Source organism: Schistocerca americana, chromosome 5, assembly GCF_021461395.2.
Source record: "Schistocerca americana isolate TAMUIC-IGC-003095 chromosome 5, iqSchAmer2.1, whole genome shotgun sequence".
Lineage (NCBI taxonomy): Eukaryota > Metazoa > Arthropoda > Insecta > Orthoptera > Acrididae > Schistocerca > Schistocerca americana.
Genome location: NC_060123.1, coordinates 328,143,023 through 328,161,784, shown reverse-complemented (window position 1 = coordinate 328,161,784; position 18,762 = coordinate 328,143,023). Strand labels below are relative to the sequence as shown.

Sequence of the window (18,762 nt, the reverse complement as noted above, 5' to 3'; positions counted from 1 at the left end):
GTAAGTTCCTATGGGACCAAACTGCTGGGGTCATCGGCCTCTAGGCTTACACACTACTTAATCTAACTTAAACTAACTTACGCTAAGGACGACACACACCCATGCCCAAGGGAGGACTCGAACTTCCGACTGGGGAGCAGCGCGAACCGTGGCAACGCGCCTCGGATCGCGCGACTACCCTGCGTGGCAACACACAGATCGTACATTTTAAAGGAGGTATATTTAAAATCCCCCAAGAGCCGCTGATGAAATGATCCTTTACTCACTACAAGCTTCCATCAACCAACGATCATCAGGTAGCAGTCGCGAGAAACAACCTGTCACAGGCGCAGAAATGCAGCCTCGCTGTGAGCGCTGGCCGGGGTGTCCGACTCACCAGGAAAGTACTTGGGCTCGAAAAAACACAAATACACCAAAATCGTGTGAGAAATAATGTGAAGGTCTCTTACTGCACTAGTGATACTCCCGCATCTGCAAAACTCTGTAGTCGTCCGTTTGAGGCCTCAGCGTATGCCATGCCGCATTGCACACTGACCTGCCGGTACGCCAGTCGGAACCAGTAGGGACGGTGCAGTGTGCCTCTGAAGTTGCGTTTTGTGACATTATTTGTGTATTGAAGCGTCAGATGGCTCTGCGATTGGTAATCAATCCTGCTAATGTATTGCGATTGGTTGAGATGAAGTTACGAAGAACCCTTCTTCGTGAAGATGGTATTGGTGTAGAAGACGAATCATTCGCATGTTTTCTGGTTTCTATTATAGTGCAGAAATATGAGCATAAGTTAGAAACAGATACTGTTGTAACACTAACAAATGGTTCAAATGGCTCTGAGCACTATGGGACTCAACTGCTGTGGTCATAAGTCCCCTAGAACTTAGAACTACTTAAACCTAACTAACCTAAGGACAGCACACAACACCCAGCCATCACGAGGCAGAGAAAATCCCTCACCCCGCCGGGAATCGAACCCGGGAAACCGGGCGTGGGAATGTAACACTAACACATAATGATGATGATAGGGACGATAATGACGAACAACTCATTGCAAACGGTAGTGCTACGGCAAGTGCGGGAAGAGGCGATGCAAGTAGTGACAGTGAATACCAACCGTCTCCCAAGAAGAAGGTTAAAGTTGCAAGTATCATCACGGCGTTTGATGACAACACACTGGAGAACATGTACGATGATTATTACGTAAGAGGTTTTGACACATACGACAAGCTTCTGAAAAGATACCCTAAACTGCAGTCTAAAAGCAATATTAAAAACATACTGGATTACGTGGCAAAGAAAAGAGAAGGAAATTCAGTTTTCAAAGGAAACGTTTCTTGGTTGGTTGGTTCTGAGCACTATGGGACTTAACTGCTGTGGTCATCAGTCCCCTAGAACTTAGAACCACTTAAACCTAACTAACCTAAGGACATCACACACATCCATGCCCGAGGCAGGATTCGAACCTGCGACCGTAGCGGTCACGCGGTTCCAGACTGTAGCGCCTAGAACCGCACGGCCACTCCGGCCGGCTGGAAACGTTTCTTACTGACGTCAATGAGCATATCACGAAAGAAAACATCGATATTAGTTCTGTATGGATCTGTGATCAGAGTCAGTTCAACTATGAACTTTCTTGTGACAGAACACTATCCATGAAAGGGGAGAGAAACACTGTCGCGATGTTGCAATCAGTTAACTGTGCAACACATAGTTACACGATCGATGTTGCTATATCAATGGACGGACGATTGACAGTCAAACTCTATATTTGCTTCCAAGAATCCAGTGGAAAGTTTGGACCCCGCGTGTCAAGGGAAACAGAAACGCGGTGCCCTCTAAATGTCGTTGTCGATGCAAGTGTGAGTGGGAAGATGACGAAACAACATCTGAAGACGTTTTTTCTGTCAGTTTTGAATCCACATTTGTCGAGAAAGTCATTAGTACTTTGTGACTCCTGGTCTGGACACAAGGATGAACGAGTACTACTGGAAGCATCTGGCAGAAAAGATGTAGATTTAAAAATCATTCCGCCTAAAACTACAAAATATGCACAACCTCTGGATGTGTATTTCTTCAGGCAATATAAAATATATGCCAAGAGAATAACAGACTTCATTAGACTACGTTCCAGTAATATACAGCCGAAATTGCACGACAGATTCTTTATCGTGAATATGCATTCTGTCATTTACAATCAGTTATCTGCGGGAGTATACAGACCAATGCTTCGTTACGCGTGGCAGTACGCTCGCTACGATGTTGGTGAACCAGTGAACAACTTAAAACGTGTCATTGACGTGGCGTTCAACACTGATGTTATAGAAGGTGCAAATACGCCATGCGATCAACTTGCACTTCTTCACTGTGCGTTTTTCAGTCATTCGTATTGCTCGGAGCATATTATTGACATTCCGCATTTACATTTATAGTTAAGATTGTTGCATTGTGTATGGCGTCTACAATACATCTACAGTGATATCTAGAACATGACTGCAGAGTTTTGCAGAAAAACGACACCCACCAGCACATTCAGAGGTACATAATGGTCCTGTAACCAAACGTTCATACAGATCTGTTTGTTCGAGCCCAAGTACTTTCCTGGTCACTATACCACTGTTAGTCAAACGTTATTGGTCAAGAGCCGATATTAACATTGTGGGACGTCATCCCGAGCCACATATGTAGTGAGCTTTCTATCAACTGGTAAACTGCATAAATTAATATGTTATGAGTCCCCAATAGGCTATAAAGGGCGCAATAGGCTGGCGGCCGACCCCCAAGTACTGATCCTTAACAGTGTGCGCCATTCGGAACACTTCGTGTTGACTGTTCTCTGTTTCAAATGGTTCAAAAGGCTCTAAGCACTATGGGACTTAACACCTGAGGTCATCAGTCCCCTAGACTTAGAACTACTTAAACCTAAGGACGTCACACACATCCATGCACGAGGCAGGATTCGAACCTGCGACAGTAGCAGCAGGGCGGTTCCGGACTGAAACGTCTAGAGCCGCTCGGCCACAGCGGCCGGCTGTTCTCTGTTTCCCCAAAGTTCTGACACTGTCATTGTCTGACGAAGTCTTGTATGTTCGTTGTCTGTGAGAGTGGACGATTAATTGATTAATAACAGTAATTGTATTTATATTTAAATGAGTCATGCAGTGTGAGACACGTTCACAAAATTTTAACTAAATGTTTCGGGTATCACTTTCCTATTACTCATGGCATTCTGTTAGAACCGTCTTCATTTAATTTCATATTCCTTTCTACAAATATGACCGTAGTAGAGATGGCCGCCTCTGTAATGCGTATTCACGATGCCATGTTATTTTCGTGTTAAAATTTACACAATAGCAGCACATCGTTACGAGTAGCACTTGCCCGGGAGTCGTCAGTACTGGAAGGCAAACAATGAAACATTCCCCCTCTCACATCCTCTCTAACCTCTCATTGGCAACGCTACCTGCTCCCTGCCTCCAAGGTAGGCAGGCAACTTTAGTTAACTCCGACCGAACACACTAACGTCATGTAAAATTGAACACGTCTTAAGAATTTTTGTTTGTTATTGAGCATGATGCATATTATTACAAAAAGCGGCTGGGAACTGCGTGTCGCACGAACACCTGGTTCGGGGCGCAAGCGACCCGCTGGCTGCAGTTTGACGACACTGCAGCAGATCGTCACCTTCCGATCTGCTCCTTTAAGCATTCTCGTTCCTGTTGCCGCGTCCCGCAGCGTAGCGCAGTCAACGTTGACAACAATATTTCTATCGTGAGCTGAGGTTTACTAAAGAAAACCTTTAAAGGAGTGAGAAATGGAAAGTCACCAAGGTTTCCTTCCATAGGTGATGCCTGGGCGGAAAGCAGTGATCGCGGCTCGTAGGAAGTGAACAGGGGTGCAATCACTTGAGAATTCAGGAAATGTATTCGCAGTTGCGAATACGGCAACCTCCAACTGCAGAATGGAGTTACACTGGAAATTTGTGCCAGACTGGGACTCGAACCCGGATTTCCCGCTTGTCGCGAGCGATCGCTTTAACCAATTCGGCTATCCGTGCATCAGTCATGACTATGCTGATATCCAGCGACTGCGGACACCAGTCATTTCACCCTCGTTTTCATAAACTCTGTCTTGGACATTTGCAGCAGTTTTATCATCGGTATCGCTTGCCAGAACAGTTGCTGCACCATTGAATGAAAATGGTAACCTAAAATGCGCTGCATCGAAACACTGTACTATAACAAATAACATTAAGATATCTTAATCAACAACGAGTATTCGACAATGAATAACGATGAGTATATGTTATTTCAAAAGCACAGCCGGCCGGGGTGGCCGAGCGGTTCTAGGCGCTACAGTCTGGAACCGCGCGACCACTACAGTCGCAGGTTCGAATCCTGCCTCGGGCATGGGTGTGTGTGATGTCCTTATGTTAGTTAGGTTTAAGTAGTTCTAAGTTCTAGGGGACTGATGATCTTAGAAGTTAAATCCCATAGTGCTCAGAGCCATTTGAACATTTGAGCCAAAAGCATAGGTTTCCTTTAAGGGACTTTATATCTTCTAATTTACGCAAATAGATCCATACTTAACTTTCATCAGCCCTCTCATTGTTTTTCCATGATGGGTTTAATACTGTTTTAATTACGGTATTAAATAGTAGAGACGATTCAGCTCTGCCACTAAAGACTGTTAGCGTCCAAACTCAATAAATAAATGTTACTCGTGAGCTAGTTTCACAGAATGTTCAAAAGGAAGATAGTGTTTATTTGTAGCAATCTTGAGGGTGTATATTTCTCTGTAGGTCGAAGTATTTGGTTGAATGAACTCTGAAACAGATTAAAAAGAAGGCTTAACCTCGGAAATGCTCCTAATAGATGGAATATGATGAAAGACTGTCAGTATTTCTCCTTCCTTGTGTTTCGAAATTAGGATTCAATCTGCTAGTACAAAGTTATTTACATATTCAGGATACAATGCTTTCATCTTAGGAAAGTGAATGCGCCTTGGCAGATTACTCCTTTCTCCCAGGATGCAGCGCGTCCAAATATGGGTCAAGCGGGAAGACTCACAATTCTGGCGTGAGAAGTCGGTACGACACAGTTTTAGTGTCCATCGTTCGTAATAGCAATCACAACGCTGACGCGTGAAAGTTTTCACGGAGAACGGATGTTCTCTCACTCTTGAGCGTGAAGTACTGAGCCCATTAACTGAGTATGTCCAGCTGGTCGTCATAAATGAGCGCTTTCCTTGGGGGGCAGCGGTGCGAGAAGAAGTGAGAGTGTCAAGTACCAAGAGTGAAGTGTCTTACTCGACGTTTCCCGACCACTTCCTGGCGAATTGTACTTTCCTCATAAAGTACGTGTTTCTATTTCCTATAGTAGTGTCTCACTAATGTCAGGCGTCCAAAGGATGTAAGCCACACACCAGTTGAAAGAAATTACTTTTCGAGACCGTTGTTCGTTACGCCGACTGACAGTGAGAGCGGATTAGGCGGCATTGTTGAGTTCAGTTACAGGAACCAGCAACATTTTGAGCATTTATTGCGCTAATGTGGTATTTACAGGTAATCACGCTGCAACAGCATGCGTTCTCAGAAATGATAAGTTCACAAAGGTACGTGTATCACATTAGAACAGTCGAAATAAAATGTAGAAATCAGGCCTAGACTCACTGGAAGAATCTTAAGGGAACGTAATTCATTCACGAAAGAGGTGGTTTACAAAACAATTAAAGGTCGATTCTTGAGTATCGTTCATCAGTCTTAGACCATTAACAACAGTTTCAGTTAACGGAAAGGACAGGAAAATTCCAACGAAAAGTGACGCTTTTGGTCACAGGATCGTTCAACAGGCGCAAGGACGTGGCAGAGATGCTCAACAAACTCTAGTGGCAGACTCTTCACGAAAGGCGTTGTGTATCACCGCAAGATTTGCTAAAGAAATTCAGAGACAGCACGTTCCACGAAGAGTCGAGCAACATATGACCACCTCAAACGTACGTCTCGTGAAATCTTCACGACGAGAAAATCAGAGAAATTAGAGCTCATGCCGCTATTTATCGACAGTCCTTCGTCCAACACACAATGGGGCATCGATTAGTGATCCGGTACCGTACGGCTCACGCCACCCTTTTCCTACCTACTTCCGGCAATGGAAATTTGCAATGGAAATTTCTGTCGCCACCAGAAATCGAACCAGCTCTGGATCGAGTGATTCAGGGCTATTGCAGTCACTTGAGCTACGCCGTAGTGCTTGTGTAACAGTTGCTACTTCTGCAAGAATTGCAAAGCTGTATGCGACCCTGGTGCATGGGCTGCACGGTTGTGATCAGGAAATTGCTACAAAAATCGGCGGTGCCACCTATATGCCAAGTGGAGCGCATCTAACAGCATCTCCGCAACACGGCGAAACAGCCAGCTTGTGGAAACAAGGGGAACCGGTTTGACCGAAAATCCATGTCGCCATCCGATAATTAAAAAATGCCTTTTACGCTAACAGAGAGTGGAAGCGCCCTGCGCATTGTGGTCCCACATACAGGAATGCTCCAATAATCGATGCGCGCCTCCAAAACATTCACACGACATGCTGTGGTAACGTACCAACAGCGGCATAAAATGCCATGTCCACGAGAACAATGAAAAGAAATGGTTATTAGGTTGTAAATCTTTGATAATTTAATTACTTAAAAAACATAGAGTGGTCACAGTTCACTCAAATAAATGAAATTTTTTGCCTCATCCTACCTTCTGACGATGACATAATTTTCTTATAGAAATGTATTTTTCGTCCACTCGCTAAAAAGATATTAAACACATGACGTGTTCTTCAAATCATTTTGGCTCACGAAACAAGCGTCAAAACATTCGTCATACAGTCCTCAGTTCTTCCCACTAATTATGCTTCATAAAAACAGCGTTTATTGGTTAAAACATTAACGGAAGCATTATTTCTATAAAAAATATGTAGGCGTGTCTCGTAACACATTTGCGTCGTAAATAGAAGAGTCAGCTTTGAAGCTGAAAGGAGCAAAATAATTTTATTGATTCCACGCAATTGTGATTAAGTGGAATTATATTTTTTTCGTTCGTTATCCTTTTGCAAAGTTTCAGAATAGTATAGCAGGGATCGCGCACTACACAATGTCCACGACTAGCAAGACCAGCCTAGTCAGGTGGCCCCCTATTAATGCATTAGAATGTAACTCGGCAGGAACGGAATTCCAACACACGCTCCGATAACTTGGCTTGGTTTCTCCAAACCACATCATCTTTGGATGAAGAACGTGACTGCTCGTTAGATGAAGATCAAAGCGACCGATTTTTTTAAAGTGAAAGTATCTCAAATGCGGTTGACTGCAGTAAGATTTGGGAACTCCTCTAGAAACGTCTTTCTCTTCCAAGAATTGGCTGATTATGATGATGCCTGTGATGTTGCAGTATTATCTGGGAGAATCGCTTTTCCTCGACGCTCATACAGGAGAAACTAATAACGCTCTCCGAGATGTCACACACACGTCTCAGAGCAGTCATGCATCATCATATAGCATTCTGCACATACCGCAAGATACGTGCTACCATTGGCATACCTATATATATATATATATATATATATATATATATATATATATATATATATATATCCCTGATCCTCTATGTCTAGCCATAAACCCATCCATGAAAAGGTCTAACTAGCGCTGCTGGCAGCTATCATTCACACACGTCATTCTGTGGTAATGCGAAAAATATGAACAGATTATTGCGCTACTTCTTAAAAGATATCGTCGAATACCATATGTGGCCGCGAATGCCACTCAATACACATCTGTGTACTTGGTACACTAATATCTGGTGTCAGCAATAGACTAGTAGGTCACTACCATGGAGCATTGGGTTCCGCAGCTGCAACAGTCTTTCGTGGCTACTGCCAGGTCAACAGAACTGCATAACGCACCTCCTCGTGAGTACTTCTCCCCTAGGCATAATTATAGATGAGAAAAACTACTTTACTGACAAGCAATGTACCCAACAAAAGTTATATTTATTGAGGTTGATAGCGAGAAACCTGTGAAGTGTCATAATTTTCTTGCTGTAACGATGCTACATATCTTAAATACATAAACGTCCTGTAGTGTGCGTATCTCTTATTTGAAGAATCCTTACTGATGTGTGCTTTGATCAGTGCTTAAATCAATAACTTTTTTATCATCTTTAATCAGTTGTCAAGTGGCTGTATTTCTCTATCAAGTTCATTATAAACACGAGATCTACGTCAAAATTCCCATAATTTAATTAACGAAGACAAATTTCGTTCTGTTCTTATTTCGAAGAGTTCTCAACTGTGACCGACGTTACCACATGCTACCATCTTGAGCATCATTCGAGACAAAAGAATCGTATCTTTAATGTGATAACGACGTGTTTTCTGAGTGAAAATGTCTGAATTGGTGACGTTGTTTTACAAGAGTGGAATCAGCGTTAAAGCGAGCGAATTTGGCACGAAGTACCAGCCTTTGTCTTTCGTTGCCTTACGATCATCGACACTACGTAATTTGGAATGTATGACAGAGCTTCGCTGCATAAAGTACTACGTGACATGATCGGTTATTAAGCTGCAAGAATGGCCTTTTGTCGCAATTCGTCCGACGAAGAAGGCTCTACGAATCGATCAGGCATGACTTGGTGAAAAAAGGAGAAGAGGACGACGAACGACAGATATTATAAACATCGAATTTGTAAACATGGAGACATTAGTGAATATCCGCGAATGAGTGAAAGCCCTATCCGGTAGGTTGTGAAATCTTCAGGCGTTAACGCCTCCGTGGCCAATCCGACACCCTCGCACAGAGGACGTGCGCGCTCATAATTGGACGCGCAGCGCCACATCGGGAGGGAAGCGGGTCTAAAAGCGGATGGATGCTCCTCGGAACAAATATAACAAGCTCTCGCCGCGGTGCACATTTGTGAAACTCGAGAAACCATCAAGCGAGAAGGGATGCGGTTGCAACAGCGAAACATCGAAGACGCCGCAAACGAATCCTCCACTGCTTTCGATCGATACCGCGCTTCTAGTCGAAAGGACAAACAAGGTTCCTCGAGTTCAGCAAATGCACGCCACGAGAGAATGACGGTTATTCTGTGATGGCTGGTTTCTGCTCTCCTCAACAAGTACCTCTGGTAAATGAGAGCTTGTTACTAACTGTAACACAACAGTCCGCAGAATTTTTTACAGAGCAGATGCGGCGTTGACAGAGACTGAGCTCCGCAAATGAACTGATTCACAGTTGAGAGCGAATTACTGAGAGGTGCTAACCTATAAGACAAACTTAGCGAAACAGTTTTTTTCCTACGTTTTTAAATGAGCTACTTTTTATCATTTTAGCAGCACGGAATGACCCAGTAAAATATGAAATGCTGCTGAACATGCCAATGATGTAAACCATTGAAGTTGAGATCAGAATAAAGTGCCTCAAATTTTTCGACATGGTTGCTATTTTCCTTTATGTGCTTCATAAATTTCCCGTTGTCTGCAGCACCTATCTTCAATTCCAGGTATTTTTCTTGTGTGGGATTCGTTTCCAGCAACCTCTTAAGATTTTTGTCGCGAGTAGTTTCTGACTGTCATTAGCATGTCACCTTACAGTCAAATTCCACCGTCTCATTCTGAATTCAGAAACACTCCTCATCAATCTCTTAGACTCTGATGCATTTTTTCCACGGCAATTTGGAAGCTCGTTTTCAAGAACTGTTGACGCGAAACCATCAATAGCTCGTTTATGCCAGTTGTAGCTTTCCCTATTCTACTGAACTGTCGATACTTGGGGTTTATTGCCTTCTTGCATAACAGTTGTTATGTATAACAGATCTCGCATGTTCAATTTGCATTATCTGGCTACACTACTTTGTACTTTGGTTTTGCGTAGATTTAGACATTTTCCTTTTGATATCGAGGTTCATCCGAATTTTACAATCTATCAGTCCATATCATCAGCTGCTGTTCACTCCTTTTTTTTCTCGTAATCAAACCGAAAATGAGCGACAGCAATCACACAGTCTTGTGTTTAGGAACACTCACGCTTTATTCACCAAAGCAATGATGATGATATAATCATTACGCATTACACATATCGACGGTTAAGAAGAAATGACAGAGTAAGCGAAAAAGACATAATGTACTGTTAAACAACACATAAAATAACAGAGATGGAAAGACCCAAAGCCTATGAAGAGTAAGGGGCATGATGTGACAAGGAGGTGTTGACCAAGAAACATCAGCACCTCAGATGTGTATGCATTATTCTTTCTAAAATGCTATGTAGGCTACCATGGAATTTAACTAAGTTCATTTGTGAGCAAATTTAGAATTTCAAACGGTGAAGTAACCAAACCCTCAATCCCAGTACTTGTCTCTAGAGAGGGTTTCTATACCTATATTTCTCAGGAGTGGTCTCGGGATAGCAATCGCGAAAAATTTTTAACGTTCTGATTCATCATCACATGGCAGACTATTGGCGACAAAAGTTACATGATGACCTCATTACATTAATTATTAATTATTAACCTTTCACTACTGCATAGGTTCCTAGTTTATCATCGCAGACCCACGTTAGTATTTTAATGCACTCAGATTCTAACACACGCTTTCATCATCATCGAATTTAACGACATTTACGAAATCCAATGCTCTAAAATATTTACGAAATCCAACGCTCTAAAATATGATGCGACTTCGGTGTTCCAAATTTATTTTAGTTAGCTCAATCTGGCAACTGACCCGTTTCGTGAGTTACAGACAAACTGTGTTACGACACTTATGTAGAGTAGGAAGGAATTCGATGCTGCTGCCTGCGTAAGGAAGCGAGCAACAACAGTTCGCTTGTAGCCTCAACAGCGCTGCGGAAAGAGTCGTCGGAAGCTAAGACTCACGATAACGAGAACTTGTTCAGATCTACCCTCAATTAGTGAGTTCCGATTTTGTGCCAATTATTCGTCTTTCGTTTTGTTTCCTTCCGCAAGGAGGACTTTATTTCTTACACTGTAAGTTGCATGCCCGTTAGACAGCATTTACAGTGCAGTAGTCATTGATAAGCCGTACACGCATGTAGTTCAGCAAATGAGCGTGGTACCAGCGGAACAACTTTTAATGAGCTAATTAACAACTACAACTGCGTTTTATTACGCTGTAACTTCATTGCTCTCTTTGGAGAAACTTTAAATGAGTATCGAAAGATCTAGTGCACTATTTTATTATGAAAAAGAAGGAAAGGAATGCAGATCATCAGAAAGTAATTAACGAAATCAAAACTACTAACTGACGAGAGTGAAAGTGGTTTTAACCGTATATAACAAGTTACTGAATGAATTCAGTCATACACATCTGCAAACATATACCAACACCTCAACTTTTCTAAAATGTAAGAAATTTACTTCTCCTTCCTGAACTCACATACCAAAGAGAGAAACACTTTTACCAGTAGCTACAAAGTAAGCTGTATGTGTTTTTTTTAACGTAGGAAAGTAGGTAGTCTAGAGTAGAAAATTAGTTCTTATACCGACGAAGTGCACAAGAAATTCCCCTTTCAAATTGACAGATGAAAATTTTGTTAACGAGAGACGTAATTCCACTTAGCTTGACACAGTAAGGCCGCTTGACTACCAAGGATCGTTATACTGTACATCATCTAATGTGTTCGTAGTCTTCTCTACAAAAGCTGTCAAACACATAAACCGCACTCTAATTAGAAAAGCACTGTAGCTAGCAGTCAGCCAAGTTGTAGACCAACTTGCTTTTCATTTTACAATGAATTAGTACTCAGCTCACGATCTCCGGAGGCCAGTACTCAGAGCAGCAACACTTATAATATTTCCCTGCTGATTTCGGACTTTCATCGATCGTAGAAGGTAAATATCGAGGTTTAAAAAAATCAATGAGATATCATAAAACTGAGATTAGACGGGCGCAAAGAAACAACGTAGACAACTTTTAGAGTGTTTAGAGGGGATAAAAAGAAACTTTTTATGTCACGAAAATATCACATTTCCCGCTACGAGACCATGAAGGTTTTGAAGTTAGTGATATTCAGAGACGGTGTTCAAACTGCCACATGATGAATAATGCTGGAAATTTCACCCGCTTACATTAATGCACAATTAGCATCCTCGTACAGCTCTTCTATCAGTGTCTCATACACCAAACGCATCCTCTCCCACAAAAATATTATAAATCCATAGAAGGTCAACAACATAACTAAAAAAATATTCATCGCACTGCATTTTGATTACCTTCTCTGAACATCACTAACGTCAAAGCCATCATGGATCCATTCTTGGGAAACTGTACACCTGTGACACTTCATCACTTTTTTTTAATATCTTCTAAACACACAAAAATTTTGTATGTATATTTTCTTACGCTCTGTATAAGCACTCTAAGCATATTCATGTAGCATATACCTTTGAGATTATTAGATCCACTTGCACAGAAAGACTCTGGAATGTAAATTTTTCGTTTAGGCTATACGTGCAAAAGTTCTCAACTCACAACACCTGTCCTACCAGAGGACTGTATCAGTTAAGGTCTCTAGCAGAATTAATATGACTGCATTTATGGAAAGATACGAAATATCAATTACTAATAATGTCATAAATAAATCACAGTTTGTCGAGTGCGCAGGTTTTGTATTCTGGCAATGTAAATCTAACGTCTCACAATAACCAAAAAACGAAGAAGAAGATAAAAATAATTGGTAAGCATCCAAATGACCAAGCATTGGACGATCAGTCGATCACGTCTCTTAAAACATAATGAACTAGAAAACCACAAGGGACAGCCCACACACGGACGACAGAAATTACCGGTGTAATAGGCCAAATAACGTGCGACAGGAAAATACATTTTGCAATCTCGCAATTAGCAAAAAGATAATTAAGCACGGAATGATGTTGCATTAAGTATCCATTGCTTCCAAGAGCGAATTACAGACGACGAGAACGAGAGCAAAACGAAGCGGGACTGAAACTGTTGGTCGAGTGCTCACCCACACCGGTGGCACAATGTTATTTTCTTCTAGTCGGCGCCGTCCTTTTTTATCCGGCCGGACAATTATTCTTGCTTCCTCCCGGCCGGTAATGACGCAAACATTGCTGAATTGGTGTAAAACAGCGGCCCGAATATAATTATAATTACACGCGCTTCCTGCTTAGAATGCCGGCCCATATGCACTGCCGGAGCAGAGCACTGGAGTAATAGCCGTGATTATGGCGCGCCCGGCGCACAAAAAAGGCGCGCTTTCAGATTGGCGCCGTAATGACCTTTCCGAGGCCGCAGGCCGGCCTTCCCCCGGGGTGAACACCCTAGCACACTACCTACAGTCAGGACACCGCAGGGGCTCCGGGTCAGGTGAACCTACCGCGCCACAGAGACGACGAGGTACTGCGCTCAAGTTGCTGGGGAAGACGCAGTTGGACCTACGGTCCAGTTGCTAACGCGACTTTAGTGGCTTTCTTGCTAACACCGTAAACGGGGCGAAAGCTTATCAGAAGCTACTTTCTGACAAAAATTCTGACTCTGCTGTAGATTACACGTGCGTAGAAACATAAGATTAGAGATGGGATGGGGGTCTCGTCTCCTTACATCGAAAGTTATCTGATCTCGCCCCGTTCACTCACGTTGTAGTAATGTATTGTATGCTTTGTGTCGTCTTAATCCTTTATTTGTCTTCTCATGAAATTTCAATCGCCAGTTTTGTCCTGCGATAGCGAAAACATTCTGTTGGCACCCACATACATAGAGAGGAATGATCATCACGATAACGTAAGAGAAATCAGGGCTCGCACAGAAAAATTTAAGTGGTCGTTTTTTCCCGCGTTTCGCTCGAGAGTGGAACGGTAGAGGGACAGCTTGAAGGTGGTTCATTGAACCCTCTGCCAGGCACTTTATTGTGAACAGCAGAGTAATCACGTAGATGTAGGTGTAGATGTTGTCCGCCCCGATAGCTGAGTGGAAAAAAAAAGTGGTCAGCGTGACGGATTGCCGTCCTACGGGCCCGGGTTCGATTCCCGGCTGGGTCGAAGATTTTCTCCGCTCAGCGATTGGGTGTTGCGTTGCCTTCATTATCATTTCATCCCCATCCGGCGCGCAGGTCGCCCAATGCGGCGTCGAATGTAATAAGACCTGCACCAAGGCGGCCGGACCTGCCCCGTAAGGGGCCTCCCGGCCAATGACACCAAACGCTCATTTCCACAATCCTTTAATTTATTCTTTGCTATGTTTTTCTGCCACACTGCGAAGGTTGCATGAGTGTCCTCCATCACGTATCACAAAACGTACTTCCAAATAATCTTAGGGCTCTTGGTAATCGTTTCCCAAGCGGCCTCCAAACCCTGTTAGCATACAACGAAATAGCAACGTATAAACTGCAGTGCGAGTTCGTCAAAAGCTCCAACATCAAGATATAGCTCACGGGGTTGCTAATCTAACGCTCTTGGCAATTAGAATGCCAGGCGGACACCAAAGCCCAATTAACTGACTATATTTCCACGTGCTACTCAGCAGAATATGGAACGATCAGCCTCTAAGTGTATGTCACTATGTATCAGCTATATGTACGTGTCTGAATACTGGTGTAACAATACATATGGCTGTAGTACCCAAATCTGGGTCTTGTAAACTAAGTTTCCCTTTTCTCTCTAGCTTGTACTTATAGACCTCAAAAATATTCATTTCTCTATTCTCAGCTCTTGAAACAATTCTTGCAGAACATACAAAAGAACGTTTTGTTTTTATTTTAGATATACTCATTAATATGGATTGAATTGGGAATAAATGTGTAGCAACGGCGATTTATGATCTCTTTTTGTGTTACCAGCGAGATTTTTATAGCATACTACTTCTGTGTATCATGTGTTACATTTTCTTTGCCGCGCGCAGTAGCCGAGCGGTCTGGATGCGGCTCCCCCGACGGAGGTCCGAGTCCTCCCTCGGGCATGGGTGTGTGTGTTGTCCATAGCGTAAGTTAGTTTAAGTTAGACTGAGTAGTGTGTAGGCTTAGGGACCGATGACCTTTGCAGTTTGGTCCCATAAGACCTTACCACAAATTTCCAAAAAATTTCTTCTTGTTTACTTGTTTTAGTATACTGTGGTTGTAAACCTTGTTTTACTTCGGAATCATTCCTTTGTTAAGTCCACGTAACTTCGTACCAGAATACGACTTAAACTAATATCTACTTTGAATAGTCAAAACACACTGTAATCTGTAATGTAACATTTCCAGTGTTAAGATGGCTGTATGTGCACGTTCAAAAGTCAATAATTTAAAAAAAAAAAAAAAAAGTTGCAGAAGGAGTTGATATGTTTCCTGCTAGTCTTCTCTCCACAAGAGAGGCGAAATATCTGAAGGCGAAAAGGTAAGTTCAAATGGCTCTGAGCACTATGGGACTAAACTTCTAAGGTCATCAGTCCCCTAGAACTTAGAACTACTTAAACCTAACTAACCTAAGGACATCACACACATCCATGCCATAGGCAGGATTCGAACCTGTGACCGTAGCGGTCTCGCGGTTCCAGACTGTAGCGCCAGAACCGCAGGGCCACTCCGGCCGGCGAAAAGGTAAGTAGGCTATACAATACTTGGACAGAAAAGCCTACATTGTGATTAAATAAGAACGTAAGTACATAAATCTTTTTTCAGATGAAAACTGTTTCCACAGTGAAAAAGATCTACAGACTGAGAGAAATAATTTTCGATGTTGTTTAGCAGTTAGAATACAAGATAGAAAGGGTAAAGTAAAAATGGTCTTGTGAAAATAGTTTGTCTTGAGCAAATAAATGTTTGGATGACACTTTTTCTAGTCTTTCAGTTCTCAGCAGTGTGGAGAATTTTCCATACACCTGTTGACAAGAACATCCACTATGAATTTTGCTTTAGTCATTAATAAACTCTATTGTCATTATTTGTTCCATAAATTTGTCGCTATATTTCAAAGGTTTTTGTAGAAGACCGTCCTCCATAGTCACATTTTCGTATTCTGAGTGCCAAACGGAACAGAAATTACACACATAAATTTTGGCACCAATGTGAAAACGAAAAAAAAAATCAATCGTGACAGGCGCGACTCTACATGAATAATACACCAGGGATGCTGCAGGAGGCGCACTCACCACACGCAATCGACTGAGAGTCGTTCGTGTAAGAGAAGCTTAAGGCTACAAATATTGATCCCATATACTTTAAGGTGGAACTGCACGTTTACGGTAGTTGCGTTGTCTCGTATTCAGGCCAGAAACGACTGGCGTCTTTCCCTGTACCGAGCGTAATCGCTCAAATTCGGCAACAATTGGCAGCTGCGAAGCGGATGCAAATGAGCAGAAGTTTCTGGTGGCATGTGTAAGAGAAAGTTCCCTCCACCGCTGCAGGAGAAGGACTCCATATTAGACCTCTCAGATTAGCGGTAGCGTGACTACTGCAGTTGGACAGGGTGTTTCAAAAATATTCACAGAATTTCTTTGAGACCCTAACTCCTACACGAATGGAGATACAAACTTTTGGTGAATTTTAACTTAGGTTTCGAAAATAATAGCTGATCTTATCGGCAGCTGTAAGTTTCCGGTTCATGTGGTGGCGGGTTATGGTCGTCAGCTAGCTCATTCGCTTGCTAGTTCATCATCCAATGGTGTCGAGTAGACATGGCGGTAACACCGCAACAAAAAGTCGCTTTCCGTTCTCCGTTTCAATAGGTGTAGTTCACTTACACCCGTGTGGCCTGATTTACGTCCAGAATGCGCCACTGCGCCTCCTGTCTCATAACATCACTGGCCTGCTAGGTCACCTGTTCTCACTGTGTGTTACTTTTTTTAGATGAGGATTCGTGAAAAAATCCTTGTGGGGGCCTCCCCATCCAACGGCTTTGGGTGAACTCCGAAGTCGCGTAGCAATATCAGTAAACTCTGTAACTCCAGATACGCTCGCAGAAGTCTTAAGTGTTTGTCACGCGACCGGTGGAGAGCATATTGAATACTTGTGAAAGGTAAATCTAAACGTTGATTCTAAATGTAATCGTAAAAAGTAAACGATGGTTCTATGTGCATGCGTGTAAAAGATATATTCTCGCAAAATCGGGTAGTTTACAAAAATAAAAAATAAAAATACAGATATCCTTACAGTCTAATAAAAACTCCGTCCAGACAGGCCTCGGAAGGCCCAACGGTACCGACCGACCGCCGTGTCATCCTCAGACGACAGGTTTCACGGGATGTGTAAGTTAAAAGGTACCCCAAGAGTCTACCTTCATTCATGTAGAAAATATAGTCTTGTGAAACCGAATTAATTTCTTTAGACACGCTAGAGTTTGGAATGTTTATTAGTACCACAATTCTCGAGTTAATACTTCGAAAGGAATAAAAAATTATAGAAATTACGAGAATGTACCGCATACGCTCAAGTGGTCTTCTTCATGAAAAGTTATCGTCTGCTGCTAATGATGCAATAATGAATACATGGTAAATCTGAACCGCACAGACATAATTTCGGAGGTTTTCAGGGATATTTTCTGAGTAGTTTGGAATATGGGGCCCGAGATCTTCGGTGGTTGGTTACTAAGAAATTTCATTTCATTTGATCAACTAACTCATTTATCTTTGTATTTATACATCTCAGAAAATACCTAGGGATGGGCAGAAATGTCGACGGTACGCGCTTTGTGTGTCGTTTGGATACACTTTCCGACCTCAAGCATGCATTTAGTATTACTCAGTTCTAACTAGAATAAATATTTCTGGCACTATTACTTGTACATGTTTTTATTTGTTTCTTTTACTTTAACAGCGATACACAGGGGTTCACTGAATGTACTGTAAGAGCGGCACAATGATGCTATGCTGAGGTGTTTCCACACCACAACACCTTTCGATCTGAGGTATGTTCCACTGCCGTGTCTTCCTTGAGTGCGCTTTGGTGATTCTTTCAGTGTTGTCAAGATATCTCCACAGAAACAACAGTAAATGGGAGGGGGGGGGGCGTAACAAACCGAAGGAATCACAAATATCTACATTACTTTCATGTAATGAACCCCCTTACACGACAGCTGTAAAACACCAAAATACTCAGAAAATACCAGGGAGCAATCTCCGAAATTTTCTCTGTAGAGGCCGAATTCAAGCTGTGTGTTGGAAAGTATGTTACTTCACTGTAGGACTCTACGAGAATGGCACCAGAGTTTTCTTGGTGGCATCATCTGATTATGTCCGAAAATCATCGTGAAACAGTTTTTCTGACTGAAAATGTAAAAGAAAAACTCGGCAGAAAAAAGTGATTTACCTGAAAATGGGACTCACGTTTCCACAATTAGGTAAATTCACTGTGCTAAAAGATGCAGACTTCCGATATTTCGGTGCTGCGTTATGTCGTTACTATCCTTTTATATTTATTGACCGATCTGAACGACCAACAACAGCATGAGAAGCAACAGCTTGTGTTGAAACCATCCGAACATTACTCACACTTGCAAAAATCCTTTTCGCACATGAATCACGGGTACAGTAGGTGGTGGTTGTTTAGTAAACAGGTAACTGTCAACAGAGAGAGTACGAATCGTGTTTTCTTTTCTTCGAAAGTAAGTGTTGGCAAGTACTAGTGCCGGGCAGCGGCCATCGGAAAAGCAAAGTAAGCTGCCATCCGTCAGATGAAAGAGAGACTCATTACACGACCTGTCCGCACCTGTCAGTGCTGACTAACAACGCGCCACTGGCTTGCCGGGCGAGTATAGTAATTAGGTTTGCA

The 18,762-nt window shown here is 42.5% G+C and overlaps 1 long non-coding RNA gene across 1 annotated transcript in view; it reads right to left on the bottom strand.

The window, feature by feature from the left end:
* Nucleotides 1-18,762, bottom strand: part of LOC124616204 — a 496,138-nt gene that overhangs the window by 317,896 nt on the left and 159,480 nt on the right. The window lies entirely within an intron of this gene.